General features: G+C 46.2%; 1 protein-coding gene across 5 annotated transcripts in view; it reads right to left on the reverse strand.

The window, feature by feature from the left end:
- The window catches only part of LOC126523413 (solute carrier family 41 member 1-like), a 474589-nt gene that overhangs the window by 140361 nt on the left and 318819 nt on the right, over nucleotides 1-15409 (reverse strand). The window lies entirely within an intron of this gene.

A 15409-nucleotide genomic window follows, 5' to 3' on the forward strand; every position in this document is an offset into this window, starting at 1 on the left:
CATCCTTTACAGTCGGATAAAACTTCAGAAGACAGGAGAGGCCCCACCCAGATGACAAAAGCGCAGCAGCCGATTGCCTACACGTCTAAAGAAATAGTCCCTCTCCAACGAGCAAGTATTAGTCTGTCCGGCAGCACGATGTCAGTCTAGAGTGCGTGCCCATTGGTGCAGGCTTGTGTTCACCTGCCTTGAAGTGCAGATTCCGCAGCCTCCTAAAGTTGTATCCGACTATAGAAACACGTAATGCCTTGCACCAGTTGCATAGACTTCTGCAACTTGATAGCACACAATCATCAGGAGCAGAAATCTATAAAGGCATCCAAGCAAAGCTGGCTGGCCACACTTCCATTATGAGGGGCTGAAAAAGGTCTCGCCAAATATTCCCATGACGTCCTTGAAAAAGAGGTGGTGTTTGTCACTTCTTTAGAATCAAAAACAGATTACACTGAATGTTGTGTAGCACATCAAAACAAACTGAGCTTGGTTATTTGCACAGCATGTAATGGGAGGTTGTGCTTCACATAGGAAACAAACTGCTCTGTGCAGTACAATTTTGAGGCCGGTATGGCACCTATTATGTCAACAGTGTCTACATACAAATTACTTTTCACAGGCCATTGATTTCACCATTATTTTTGTGTGATGGTTCTTTCAATCAGCGCTTGTATTACATGAGCAGGTGGATTTGAAAGCAAAGCTTTGTTCGCAAACCTTCCGACTTCCATAATTGTGTGGCAAGGCACTGGCATGCTGTCGAATAGCTCACACTTCCTCGGTCCTGCACCAAAGATGCCCAATGCTCTATTTGAAGTTGGATCGCACAACAATTCCACGGCACACAAAGAAGTGTAACACACACAGCAAAGCATTCTGCTGTGTGTATTTCTCTTTGTGTCCCGTCGAATTGTTGTGCAATTAAACTTCAAGCTTCTATACCAATACACCGTCTTCAACCTCACCAATGCTCCAGTTATTAGGCCACAATGGTGCACATCTTTGAAATTTCCCAACACAAATTAGCTCTCCAAAAAATCACAAATGTTAAATTTTGCAGCACAGCTGTATGTATGCACGTGCCATATTCTTTACCACTAAACTCACAGGAATCAAAGAGGCAAGCATTAACCAGCCTTGCTGCTGCCGTTACCATTATCATCATGACACCAATGGAAAGACAGTGCCACGTTTCAGTAAAGGGAGTGCTGGAGGGAAAGGTGCGACAGCGAGGGCTTACAATAAAAATAACGGTTACGAGACATGTTCAATGCCAATATATGCTGCATGTCGCTCAGCCTACTTTGGCATTGCGGCAAGGGTTTACTCGTTTGGGCATATCACGTTTTGTGTAATCATTGCTCTAAAGCTGTACAAATGGTCTATTTGCTCTGCAATTTTTATTTTTATCATGGTGGGTTAAAGACCCACTTTTCATTGGCATCTGCACCACATTTCTCCCGATATGTAATTTTGCCTTGGTGGTTCATGACATCTTCACGTACAGAGAGTTCTGCAGAGTATCGGATGTGCATTGTTCTACTGCTTAAGAATTAGAGTCCCATTATGAGACGAAAATATTCAATTGATCCATCCAGAATAATGCTGCCCCCCCCCCCCAAAAGAAAGAAGATGCACTGAACCTCTGGCACATGCATCGACAGTGAACAGAGCAAACAATCTGAAGTATTTTCTTCATGCAAGCCAACACACTAAGATTCTCAATGCATTTTCATTTCGCCACAAATGCATAGGCACAACCGGCTTGGTGCAACATCCACATCTCGCGCTGCAACAAATTGTGCAATGCCTCGCTGTTTCATAGTGCGGCCGATAGATTACGCATGACCAAAATTCAGCATTGTGCATACTTAGTAACTTCACCAATGAAGAACCCCAAGTTCTTTCTGAGATTAGGAGTCATAGGTTACTTCACACAATTTGTGATATCCATTTATCTATTTATACTTAATTAACCTCTTTCCCAAGAAAGTGAGCCATTCGGAAGGCACCCTGATAGACAAGTAGAACAATCGGCAAAAAGTGATCAACCAGCGAAAAAGTCTGTTAATCACAGTAACGCTGACATTGAAGGCGCCTTAATTCCTACGTCCGCTCCGTCGACACACCCGACTACGTTCGTAATGTTCCCACGAAGTAGGAAGCATTCTTTTATATATGCCCGCTCCGCCGCAGTATTCTGGAAAGCTAGCCACCGCTTACGCACTGCCGCATCGATAAGCGCGTCAGACACATCTCTGACACAGTTGCTAACAGTTGCTAACAGTAGTTTGATGGCGTCCAATGTAACGCTCGGCGCCGACGCTTCCCTGAAAACTCCCAGTCCCGTAGAAACGGAGGGCACAGATGACTTGCTCTACGACGGTGAGCGAATGAAGCCCGCCACGCTGTCTCCGCAGACGAGAGTCTTCACCTAGCTCGTCACACTGATGTCTTCGACAGGCGAAAATGACGCTGAAACTCCCCGTCGGTCATGCAGGTGAACGGGTCCGGACGGTCATACTAACGCTTGCTGCCGCTGGATGCAATGAAACAGGCTACTGCTGCCGCCGCCATGTTCCCGAGTTGAACTCGGAGGGGGTTTCGCGATGTACGAGTTTAGCACGAGTTCGCCTGTCAATCAAAACCAGAGGTCACGCCCCGCGCGAGGCATGTAACTATTGCGCGCGCACCCACTACAGTTGGGCCACGCCCAACTTATCTTCCGGCAACAGCGACGCGGTGTCGAGCTGAGAGGCATCAACAATCTTGACCGCCGACATAAAACACGCACAACGCACTCTCATCGGTGATGTACTGAGCACCACTATCAAAAACAAAGCGTTGACTGTCGCTGGCTTATGCATACATCTTCTCGGGCTGAGATGGCCGCACAACACGGTTTCATTGCCTGCATTGTGGCGCGTAGCGCACAGTAAATAATTATCGGCACGTCAGTGTAGCTGCTTGCAAGACGTCGATGGGTCGAGGGGGACGACGATGCTGAGGAGTGCGTATTGCAGCAGTCGTTTGAGATGGCTGCTCTGTCATCGGTGATGAAACGAAGCCACAGCGTCGTAAACACGATCAGCGTCCGAGAATCGCTCGCTCTTCTAGACCCAGTGCAATGGCATTTCTTCATCACAAGCACAGCGCACTCAACAGTTCCAACACCTCTCTCCGTTCGAAATCTGATTTCATAACTGCACACAAGAGCCCTCACCTGCCGAAATGCGAGTGCTGCGGCGTCGTTACGATATCCATCTGCGATCGCTGCTGGCTCCAGCAGAGGTAATCCGCAAGCACCTTCGACTGCACAACACACTCATATACTGCGTACATGCGCTCAGAGGCGCCTTCACTGGGCAAGCGATGACAAGCGATGAATTGTGTCGCTGGGGAAGCACGCACTTTTCGCAATGTATGGCAGAGACTTCGCGCACAAAGACAAACTGGTAAATTTTCACTGAACTGCGTCACTACGCACTCTAAAATAACATACCGCCATTTTCCAGCGACAGCTGTTGTGTCGTTTTTAGTTGGTAAAGCGGGGGCCTTAATTGCCTAGTGCCTAGTGAAGCGCCTGCGATGAACAGCCGTACCGCGGCGCTGCGTTTCTATTCCCCTAATAAAGAAAGAGTGGCCATGACCCTCCATGGATCATGACCGACTTTATTGAGAATAGCACTGCAGCGCCCCTAGGCGACTTATCACCGTATGAACGCCCTCGTGCGTGCGACCCGCTTCAACGTACCGCTTCTAAGCTTTCGCCTCCCTGTCGCCACTCGCGGCAAGAAGTGCAAAATTTAATAATTTGCTCGATATCCGTTTGTCATCACAAATTTCTAGCGTTGAAAACGAAAAACAGATACCTAAAGAAATAAAACTGTTCGTTATTTTATTTGTTGTATTTTAACGTATTCGTTTGAGTGACAGTGTAGGTGCAAGAATGCCCCGCATGTACCCTGTTCGCATTCGATGGCGGATAGAAAGACAGTGCCCGAAAGATGAGGCACGCCCTTGACGCGCCCGGGAAAGGCGTGGCAAGCGGCTCACGGCAAGTGTGCAGACAGACAGCGGGGCAGTCACGGTATCGCTAAGTTGCGATAATCCGTTGATAACAATACGCGGCGCTGGCGCGTTTCGTTGTGCAGCCTTCTGCGCTTGAAACGTAGAAGCAGCATCTGCGCGGCACGCGCAGGGTGCGTTCATGTTGTCATACGCGGCTTTTTGTCTACATATTTTTTTGCCTGCACCTTCCGCGCGTTCCGCGCTATCTCCGTTCACTGACTGCCGTCGAGCAAACTCGGGTAAAACTCGGGTGAACGAGAAACTCGGCGCATCCTGCATAGCACCCCAGAACTGCGTATGATACCCGCACAACAGAACCTTGGAATGTTAAGAAATGCCGCACAAACTATGGCAAACAAATGTTGCAGCATACCTTACCGACACTTCTGAACCATTTGTACTGCTACGAGAATATCGATTTATCTAATATTTCTCTGAAAGAATTGCCCCAAATGTTCGTGTAGTTTTGTACTGTACAAGTACAATGTACTGCGTACTGAACGTGCATGTCTCATTCTCTGTACCGAACGTACGTGTTTTTTTTGTCTTTTTTGCTTTTCTCCTCACGTTTTGTTTGTTGTTGTGCTCCGCCGCCGTCAATGCTGCACTGTAAGAGGAAGCCAGGACCTCTCAAGCTGTCTATACAGCTTTTTCCCTGGCTGTCCTCGCAACACCAGTTGCGGAAATAAACCTTCAAACCAAACCTTCAAACTTTCTGGACGTCACAGTTACGCTATCGACAGGTAATTATTCAGAAAGCTTTTTTGTCAAACCTACTCATAGGAAACAGCTTCTACATTTCCGGAGCAGCCATGTGCGACATTGCAAAACCCGTATCCCCTACAGTCAGGCTCTCCGCTTCAAGCGATTTTGTTCGGATCGCAAAGATTTCATTTCTAATTGCGAACAACTCAAAAGTTAATCTCCTTAAACGGCAGTATCCGTCAAAGTTAATTGACGACGCCACATGCCGAGCAGATATTCTTAGCGAAAAACGGCTACCCGAAAAACGTAACAGCACCAATCTTGTACTAACATTCTCGGCATCAGCGCCAAAAGCCTTTTCTATATTGAAACGCCACCACAATATCCTCTCCCAAAGTGAACATCTTCTCGATACTTTTCCTGAACCGCGTCGCGTCGTTTACCGACGGTGTAAGAACCTCCGCGATATATTAACGTCCTCCAAATTAAATGAGCACAACAAGACGTCTGGCTGCGCCCCATGCAACAAAGCACGTTGCAAGGTGTGTGTGCACATGGAAACCACACAGAGAGTGATTAGTACGTCCTCAGACTTCACCATAAATCTTCGCGCATCTTTCAATTGCGATACCTCGAATGTTGTATGCATGCTTGTGTGCACAGTCTGCAGAAAACAGTATTTTAGCCAAACAGAAGCCTCGTTTCGAATACGCTTTAATAACCACAGATCGCATGCTAATACACTTTCTAACCTACCATTATCAAGACATATTCCCATACCAGGCCATTCTTTCGAAAAACTCAGGGCTACTATACCTAAATCAGGCTTTCATTCCCGTCGCGATCGTGAAGTCTGCGAGTCTTGCCGAATCTGTAAGTTTAACACCGTGTCATCTGGCATTAATGAAAGCACAGGCACACTAACCAGCGTGCCTACTGAGCATCCTTGACATTAGCCGTGATGCCTTATGTATGCCACGAGAGGCAGCTTTCTTTCAAGAACCCTTCATTATTATTCTCTTTTTTTCGCACTTGCGTCAATTCTGTGTCACATAATGTCCATAGCCCGCAGACGAAACTGCATTCCACCGTACGCATGCGAATAAAATCACTGGTCATTCATCCTGCTAGGTATGACGACTACTGAGCATTGTGCTTCACCCGCACCCTGAATGTACTATCGCGCGGTGCCTTATAATCTCCATGTTTCTTTCTATTGTATTATTTTTTTATTTATTGTTGATTTCAAGTGGTTTGCATCGTAATATTGAGTAAACGAACGATTCGTTTCTGCCCTGTGCACCACGTCTATGGTGTCGCTATATTTATGTTGTTTTTCTTGTTATTATTATTGCGCACAACTTTATCGGATGTATCGCGGGTTTATAACGAAGCCCAAATGCGTGTACATGTTACTTTGACAAAGTCTCGTCCACCAGCCGAAATGTCAGTCAAACATGCTGTGCTTATTGAACGTACGTCGTACTCTTCTTCACACACACACACACACACACACACACACACACACACACACACACATATATATATATATATATATATATATATATATATATATAGGGTGTCCCAGCTAACTTGGACCCACATTTTATAAATACCCAAGAGCTCTAGCGAAATTGTACCGACTGCATAGTAGCCGTAGTCGTATGTACTTAAGGCCAGCCTGTCTTTCATTACGAAGCATTACTTCACTGATTACGTTTACTTAGTGAACTTTCTAATTGTAGCTTGAATAGCAAACATATCAATTACAATGTTGTAGGGCACCTTAAATAACCTCCGAATCAAGCAGTTATTTCGTGCTGATGTGGTACTGGTTGTTTTTTCGAAGAAAAAGCAAAAGCCTGCGAAATACGCGAAATACGAAATAGATGCATACTTGCACGCCGGTATTCAAGCGCCTACAAGCAACCATTGAAATATACTGCTGCATTCTCTTATCGCCGCATCGTACAAGGCTCCGCAATGCTTATCAATGCGTCAGGGAGGTATTGTCCTGATGCCACGACCATAACATAGCGTGAAGCCCTGTATCGAGCTGCCGCCGCATCGTAAAGCCATGTATCCGTGGTTATTCGCTTGGGAGCGCATGAGTAGCGGTGCGCGTGCGCCTATTTATTTCGTATGTTGGATGTTTCGCGCGCTTTTGTTTTTTCTCGGAAAAACCAACGAGGCAAAGCTGTGCACTAAATAAATGCTTGATTCGCAGGTAATCTGAGGTGCCCAACCACTTTGTAATTGATATGTTTGCGATTCAAGCAATAAATAAAAAGTTCGCTAATTGAAAGTAATTAAGTAATCCTTCGTGATGAAAGAAATACTGGCCGTAGTACATACGTCTACGGCTACTATGCAGTCAGTACGATTTCTGTAGAGCTCTTGGGTATTTCTAAAATCTTGGTCCAAGTTAGCTGGGACACCCTTATATATGTGGGTCATTCCTTCTCTAAGTGCACTCGCTGTTTTATCGACCATCTGCGATTCTACTGAAAAAAATCATACTGATTTATCTCAATGTGGGAAGTAATCATTGAAGCGATTTTTTTTTGAAAAAAACATTTTCTAATGCCGTGAGGACGCTTTGAAGTTTGCGCACACAAGTGAAACTATGCCAGGTAGAAAAATTTTTACAAAGATATTGCTTTGACCTGTTACTGCGAATATTTTTTAAATTGTCGCCAGACGGTACTCTTTCGTGACTATTGTTGTTTAATACTTTCTGTTTTAATTTACATAATTTTTAACCGTAAGGAAAAGTCGACAATGGCCCCCTTTTTAATATTTTTTATAAAGGAAAGTAACAGTTCCATGAGGAATATATTCACAATAGGAGCTTGGTATGCGTGTATACTAGACGATAAAAATATTCTGAAATAAAAAAGAAATAAAACCTAAACTTTGGCTTAATGTCATGGTAAAAATGAAAAAAAATTACGTTCTGACTCAAATTGTGGCTTCATTTTCCCAATGTAGCGTTTCAAGTAAATATATGGCATAGTCGGCATTGCATAGTATGCTTTGTTGTCTATCTATGCACAAAGATTTAAAAGACTAAATTTTGTTTTAAGCGAGAAAAAAATTTTTGAACTGCACAATCACAAGGTTGCGCGGAGCATCTCTTTGCTTCGCCTTCACTGCATAGCACGTCGGCCGGCGTTTCAGTCTGGCTCATTTTACGTGTTTCTTCTTTTTCTTTTTGAAGACGACGTCTTCTTTGGCGACTTTAGGTTGATTTGCGGTTCGTGGGGACTGAGTTTCTGGCCATTGTCATCTTGTGAAAATAGATAATTGCAGGCCTTCTAGTGCACGGAGGACAAGAAATTGGCGTCTGAGTTAAGCTTGGAACGAAAAAGATGCACAAAGTTAGCGTACTACTACATACGGAGAAGTTACAACGCCTAATGGCGAAATAACTTTACATGTGCCCGTTCGCACAGCATGAGCCTAAAACCGGAACCGGTAATGTGGCTCTACGAAAGATATGGACCAATCCCGGAGAGATTGCTGTCTAAAATTTGTGGCTGATCCCAAAGGCAGTACACTCTAGACAACAAACCACATGGTGCCCTAATGTGCCATGGAAGACACTTTCTTCGATGACCACCGCTAGATGTTGAGTCGTTTTTTTTTTTTTTACCCAGCGCTTCGTTTGCAAATATTTACGATGCCCAAAATAAAACATCACAAATAGAATATACGTTCTCATGGCGGCCTGATGTCGCACGGCATTATTTCAAACTTACTTTGATATAACTTATATACCTGCCCGTCTTGTCTCCGTTCGCGTGTAGCCTTCCGCTGTAAGCATAGTTCACTTCGATACTCGAACTACCTCGGTTGTTGAATAAGATGTAACCCCAGCGAGAATTGAAGCCGACGAGAAGGGCTTAAAGTGATGAAACTTCCGTGTGCCTTTTATGGTAGTCACTTTGCTGAACCGCGGGGACAGCACAATTTTTCTTTTTTGAACAGTTTCCTTCGAAACCCAAAGAATAGTTATCCCTTGGATACTCTCCTTCGCCCATGTGAACAGCTGGTGTGGGGTCATGATTCGGTCACGAATTGGCCTCTGAAGACTGGCTCGGGCTGCTAGCCGTTTCACGGTGCCGCCAAGACCGTCACAGGCACTCTTGCCATGAGCTGTAGCATAAAAATTCCATTCTGCACTGATTCCGAAGTCATCTTCGTGATTGCAGAGGTTCACAAGGTTCGTTTTGTTTTTGTACTGTGCTGGAGCTCCGTCAGAAAAGTAGAGGATTTTTCGTAGATGTGACAACTGTTGCTTGAGTACTGTCACAACTTCTGCCTGGAACGCGGACACTGCAACGGCGCCGTGCTCTGTACAGTCAGAAATGACAGCGTAATTCTTGACTACACTTTCTCGGTCAGGGCAGCAATAGACTACAAATGGGTGCAGCGTTGCTTGCTCATTCACCCAGATGATGATGATGATGATGTGTGGTGTTTTGTGGCGCAAGGGCCAGGTTTGGCCAAAGAGCGCCATGACAAGTGGTAATGTTGAAGATGTATTATGGGAGATGTGACTTGGCTGTAAAGTGGCCGAAAAATAGTCGCAGTAAAGTGCTTAAATCTACGTGCTATAAAATTATGGCGATGACTAATGAATACTATGAACATTAAAATCCATCGTAAAAGAATGATGCATTGTTTAAAATATGCGAGATGTTAAATTGCTTACAGCACTACTGCCTCGCCAGAGCCCTTGAACCACAAGGGCCTAGAGGCATGTGCTATTCAATATAATTATCGCAGCGGCATCCTCTGAAGAGAGGAAGCGCTACGAACGTGTGGGGCTAATAACATGCAACACAACATCTTTCAAAAAACCTAGGATGGCGTTGGTGTCAAAGAGTGGTTCTGGACCAAGCAACATAACAGGATGAAGGGGGATGTGCTGCCGGTATGCTAAGAGAAAATGTTTCCTTCTTTCAGATTCGGCTTCCCGACACTCCAGTAGAACGTGGAGGACGGTCAGCCTCTCCCCGCATCTACCACAGGTTGGAGGCTCGTTTCCCGTGAGTAAAAAGTTATGTGTTCCAAAAGTGTGTCCTATTCTTAGACGGCAGAAGAGGACATCTGTCCGGCGGGATTTTGTTACAGGAGGCCAGAAACCTAATTGTGGCTTTATTACGTGCAGTTTATTATTTATTTCTTCGTCCCACATGCGTTGCCAGTGGTTTCGTAGTTTCTTTCTTAACAGAGGCTCCAGGTCTGTGACAGGGACTGAAGCAGTAGGATTAACTGCATTCAATGAAATTGATGTGGCCATCTGGTCCACTAGAACGTTACCCTGGATGCCCCTATGGCCAGGCAGCCAGCAAATAATCACATGCTGGTTAGATACATATGCCTTACATAACACGGAATAGAGTTCAATTATAACAGGATTTTTGTGCTTACAGAACGATATCAAAGACTTCACGACACTTAGGGAGTCTGTATATATAACTGATCTTTTGAGTTTTGATTTCCTTATATGCTTCACGGTCGATAATATTGCGTAGGCTTCAGCCGTAAAGATACTAGTTTCCGGATGCAGTACGCCGGATTCCGAGAAGGATGGACCGACGGCTGCATAGGACACCCCGTCGTGCGACTTCGATGCGTCTGTGTAGAACTCCGTGCAGGAGTGTTTGTGTTGGAGTTCCCGGAAATGCATTTGGATTTCAATGTCTGAAGCGTGCTTTGTAACTTGAACGAAAGATGTGTCGCATTGTATCAGCTGCCACTCCCAAGGAGGTAGCAGCTTGGCTGGATGCATTAGGCGAAGCTCGAGGAGTGGAACTTGCATTTCTTCACTAAGCTCCCTCACACGCAGCGAGAAAGGCTGTCTTACGGAGGGGCGATTGCGAAAGAGTGTAGCGTATGTCATCTCGTTAACGGTATTATAACACGGATGTTGAGGATTAGAGTGGACTTTCAAAAAATATGTTTGGCTGATGTATGTTCTCTGGATATGAAGTGACCACTCATTCGATTCTGCATATAAACTTTGTATGGGACTCGTTCTGAAAGCGCCCGTGGCTAAGCGGATTCCTAGATGGTGGACCGGATCTAGCATCTTTAGCGCGCTCGGGGCGGCAGAGTGGTAGATCACGGCACCATAATCTAATCGTGACCGAATCAGGCTCTTATAGAGATTCATTAGGCACGTCCTGTCACTACCCCACGTAGTTTGCGATAGAAGTTTCAAGAGGTTCATTGTTTTCAGACATTTTTCTTTAAGATGTTTTATGTGTGGAATGAAAGTGAGTCTATTGTCAAGTATAACACCTAGAAATTTGTGTTCTTTGTTTACAGGTATCTGTTGTCCACACAGTTCTAAGCAAGGATCCGGAACCAGGCCTCTCTTTCTTGTATACAGAACACAAGAACTCTTGTGAGGATTGATTTTAAATCCATTTTTCTCTGCCCACTGTGACACCTTGTTCAAACCATGCTGTACCTGTCTCTCGCAGACTGTGAGGTTGCAGGATTTAAAACCTATTTGTATATCGTCTACATAGACGGAATAGAAAATAGCTGGTGGTAAAGATGCACGAAGCGTGTTCATCTTTACGACAAAGAGCATGCAGCTGAGTACGCCACCCTGGGGTACCCCAGTTTCCTGTTTAAATGTACGCGACAGTGCAGGACCTATTTTCACTCGAAATGTACGGTTCTCTAGGTAGCTCTCTATAGTATTTAGCATATTGCCGCGGATACCTAGCGCGGAAAGATCGCGCAGGATTCCGTACCGCCAGGTTGTGTCGTACGCTTTTTCCATATCCAGAAATACAGATAAGAAGGATTGCTTGTGCACGAAGGCATCGCGAATGCTCGCTTCGATGCGCACAAGATGGTCGGTTGTAGATCGCCCTTCCCGAAAACCACATTGAAATGGGTCAAGCATTTTACTGGACTCTAGGAGATGCACTAGACGGCGATTGATCATTTTTTCAAATACCTTACAAAGGCAACTTGTCAGGGCTATCGGGCGGTAACTTGCCACTGAGGAAGGATCTTTGCCTTGTTTCAAAACCGAGATCACGATGGCTTCTTTCCATGTAGTCGGGAAGTATCCCGCAGCCCAAATCGTGTTGAAGAGTGTGACTAGTGTAACTTGGGTGTCTTTATGTAAGTTTTTGATCATTTCATACATGATTCTGTCAGATCCCGGTGCAGAGCTCTTGCATGCGCTCAAGGCAGCTCTCAACTCGGCAATGCTAAAAGGACAGTTGTATGGTTCATTCTGTTGACATTTTCTCATGAGTGGCTTACATTCTTCTATTTGTTTATATTTTAGAAAGGATTGCGAGTAATGGTTGGCACTTGACACGCTCTCAAAGTGCTCACCAAGTGAGTCCGCCTGATCTTGTAGGGTATCGCCTTCTGTGTTTACCAAAGGGAGTGCATGTGCTTGTCGCCCTCTTATCCTATTGACCCTGTTCCAGGCTTTCGCCTCATCTCTGAACGAGTTAATACTCGATAGAAACTTCTGCCAACTTTCTCGTCTGGCCTGTCGGCGGGTTCGCCTGCCTTCGGATTTTACTTTTTTAAAGTTGACTAGATTCTCTGCAGTGGGAGAAGCGCGTAGCAACCCCCACGCCCTGTTCTGTTTTTTACGAGCGATCCTACAATCGTCGTTCCACCATGGGACACGTCGTTTGCAGGCCAAGCCTTTTACTACTGATATGCATTTAAATGCGACATCTATTATGAATGCTGTAAAAAACTCGACTGCAGCGTCAATTCCTAACGAAGACAGGTCAGCCCATGAGATACTAGTTAGAGATCGAAATTTCTCCCAATCAGCTGTCTCAATCTTCCACCTAGGAGCGTATGGTGGATATTCGTTTTCTTTATATGATCTTAGCAGTATAGGGAAGTGGTCGCTACCGTAAGGGTTGTCGGTAACTTCCCATTCAAGTTCAGGCAGTACAGACGGGGAGACTATACTGAGAGCTATTGACGAAAAGGATCGGTTTGCAAGAGAGTAATATGTGGGTTCTTTCTTATTGAGAAGGCACGCTCCAGAAGAAAAAAGCAACTGTTCAACAAGGCGACCTCGCGCATCTATACGAGAGTCGCCCCACAGGGAGCTGTGCGCATTGAAATCGCCAAGAAGAGCATAAGGTTCTGGCAATTGATCGATCAAGGAGTGAAATTCATGTTTGTTCAGTTGGTAATGCGGGGGTATGTAAAGGGAGCAAATGGTGATGAGTTTGTTTAGTAGGACAACTCGAACCGCCACTGCTTCAAGGGGCGTTTGTAGCTGTAAAGGTTGACACGCAATAGTTCTATGAGTAAGAATCGCAACACCACCCGATGATGCGACGGCATCATCGCGATCTTTGCGAAACGTAACATACGTACGGAGAAAGTTTGTGTGTTTAGATTTTAAGTGTGTTTCCTGTAAACACAGCACTTTTGGATTATGTTTGTGGATGAGTTCTTGCAAATCATCAAGGTTTCTAAGGAGACCTCTGATGTTCCATTGAATGATTTGTGTATCCATGTTTAAGGTAAATTGGTGCTGTGTTTACGGAAACGGAGTGGATGCCTTATATAACAGAGCCCTTTCGAGGCCCTGTAATAGGTGTTTTGTTCTTTTTGAAGCGTTCGAGCGATTCTCGACGCTCCTTAGGCGTTTGGTGCACCTTGGGGACAGGTGTAGTGTCCATTGCCTCGTGTGAGACGCCGGACAAGCGCTCTTGCGAGCGAGAGGTTTTCAGAGGGAGTCCCGCCTTGGAGGGCAAGACCCCTGCGCCCACCAGCCCGGAGGTCGATGGGGCTCCCTGAGGGATTTGGCTGCGCTGGCCGTTGCCAGCGCTGGAGGGGGCCTCGGAGGTTGGGGCAGCCTCGGCTGCGCCCACCTTCGGGGTCGATGGCTCCGTCTGCTCTGTTGGCGGAGCAGCGCTAGCTGCAACCACCGTGGGGGCAGATGGCGTGACTGGTGACTCACTGACTGTGGGTCGGACAGCCACCGGAGGCCGTTGTGACGCTGCCCCCTGACGCGCCACATCGGCAAATGTTTTCCTGGGCAGGTACGATACCCGCCTACGTGCCTCCTTAAAACTTATATTTTCCTTTACTTTTATTGTTACAATTTCCTTTTCCTTTTTCCACGATGGGCACGACCGCGAGTACGCGGCGTGCTCCCCATCACAGTTTACACAGTGGAGAGTGTTTGCACAAGCTTCAGTGGCGTGTTCAAGGGCACTGCATTTGGCGCATGTTTGGCGGCCTCGGCAGCTCTGCGAGCTGTGGCCAAAACGCTGGCATTTGAAGCATCTTAGGGGATTTGGCACATATGGCCTGACACGGAGCTTGATGTACCCGGCCTCTACAGACTCGGGCAGAATACTTGAACCGAATGTGAGTATCAGGTGCTTTGTTTGAATTTCTTTTCCATCCCTTCTTATCTTAATTCTTCTCACATTGACGACATTCTGATCACTGAAGCCCTCCAGGAGCTCAGCCTCTGCTAGTTGGAGCAAATCGTCATCCGCGACAACGCCGCGGGTGGTGTTGAGAGTGCGGTGTGGAGTTACTGTTAGTGGAACATCTCCAAATGATACTATACTGGGCAACTTTTCGTACTGTTTCTGATCATGGAGCTCTAACAAGAGATCACCACTTGCCAGCCTTGATACCTTGTAGCCTGGGCCAAGGATATCAGTTAAGGACCTGGAAACTAGAAAAGGGGAAATGTTTCGTACTTGTTTGTCGGATTGTTCTGAGTGGATGACATGGTAACGTGGGAAGTTTGGTCTTTGACGTCCAAGGAACTGGAAAACTTCATCGGTGCGCCCTCTTTTGTGAGGGCGATCAGGGAGCGGAGGGAAAGAGGTTGCCATAAAGGGATTGAATTTTCGGCAATAATGCCAGCCACCCACCATGGAGTCCTACAAGGGGACGCTACAGGGACTGTAAGAACAGGTCCTGCAAACGCCAGCTGTACGTTATCACTATAACCAAATATGAGATAACTTAGGTTGGTTATTCACACAAGGTTAACCCTTGCTGCCTGGAAAATTGGAAGTAAACGGAAGCTAGGAGGAGACAGGAAAGATGAAAAAGTAAGAGAAAGACGAAGATTAGAGGAAGAGAGAGACAGGAAGAGGTAACTACCGATTTCCCCCGGGTGGGTCAGTCCGGGGGTGCCGTCTACGTGAAGCCGAGGCCAAAGGGGTGTGTTGCCGCCGCCGAGGGGCCGTAAAGGTCCAAACACCCGGCATTGGCTCAACCCCCAGGATCCCCTTTTCCCCGGACACGGCTAAGCCGCGCACGGCTACACGCGGGAGGGTCCAACCCTCGTGTGCTCGGGTCCGTGGTGTCGCAACACACCAAACGCCTGCTGACGCAGACGCCCCTGCGGGGTGCTCATTCACCCAGTGGTAGGCCTGCGGGGCATCTTGCACAATGAATGTATTGTTCTCTGAAAAGTCTAGAAGAACAAGCGCTTCGGTTTTGGTAAGCTTTGACTTCGCATGACGAAGGTAGGAGGCTTGTTTCTTGCTGATATAATGATGAATTTTCACTTTGGCTATCATCTCCAAAAATTTCTCGCGAAAGTCATCCGGGGTTAGCAGAAGAGTTTCGAGTTTGCATCGTAGGC

The sequence above is a fragment of the Dermacentor andersoni genome, chromosome 6 (genome assembly GCF_023375885.2).
Source record: "Dermacentor andersoni chromosome 6, qqDerAnde1_hic_scaffold, whole genome shotgun sequence".
Taxonomy (NCBI): domain Eukaryota; kingdom Metazoa; phylum Arthropoda; class Arachnida; order Ixodida; family Ixodidae; genus Dermacentor; species Dermacentor andersoni.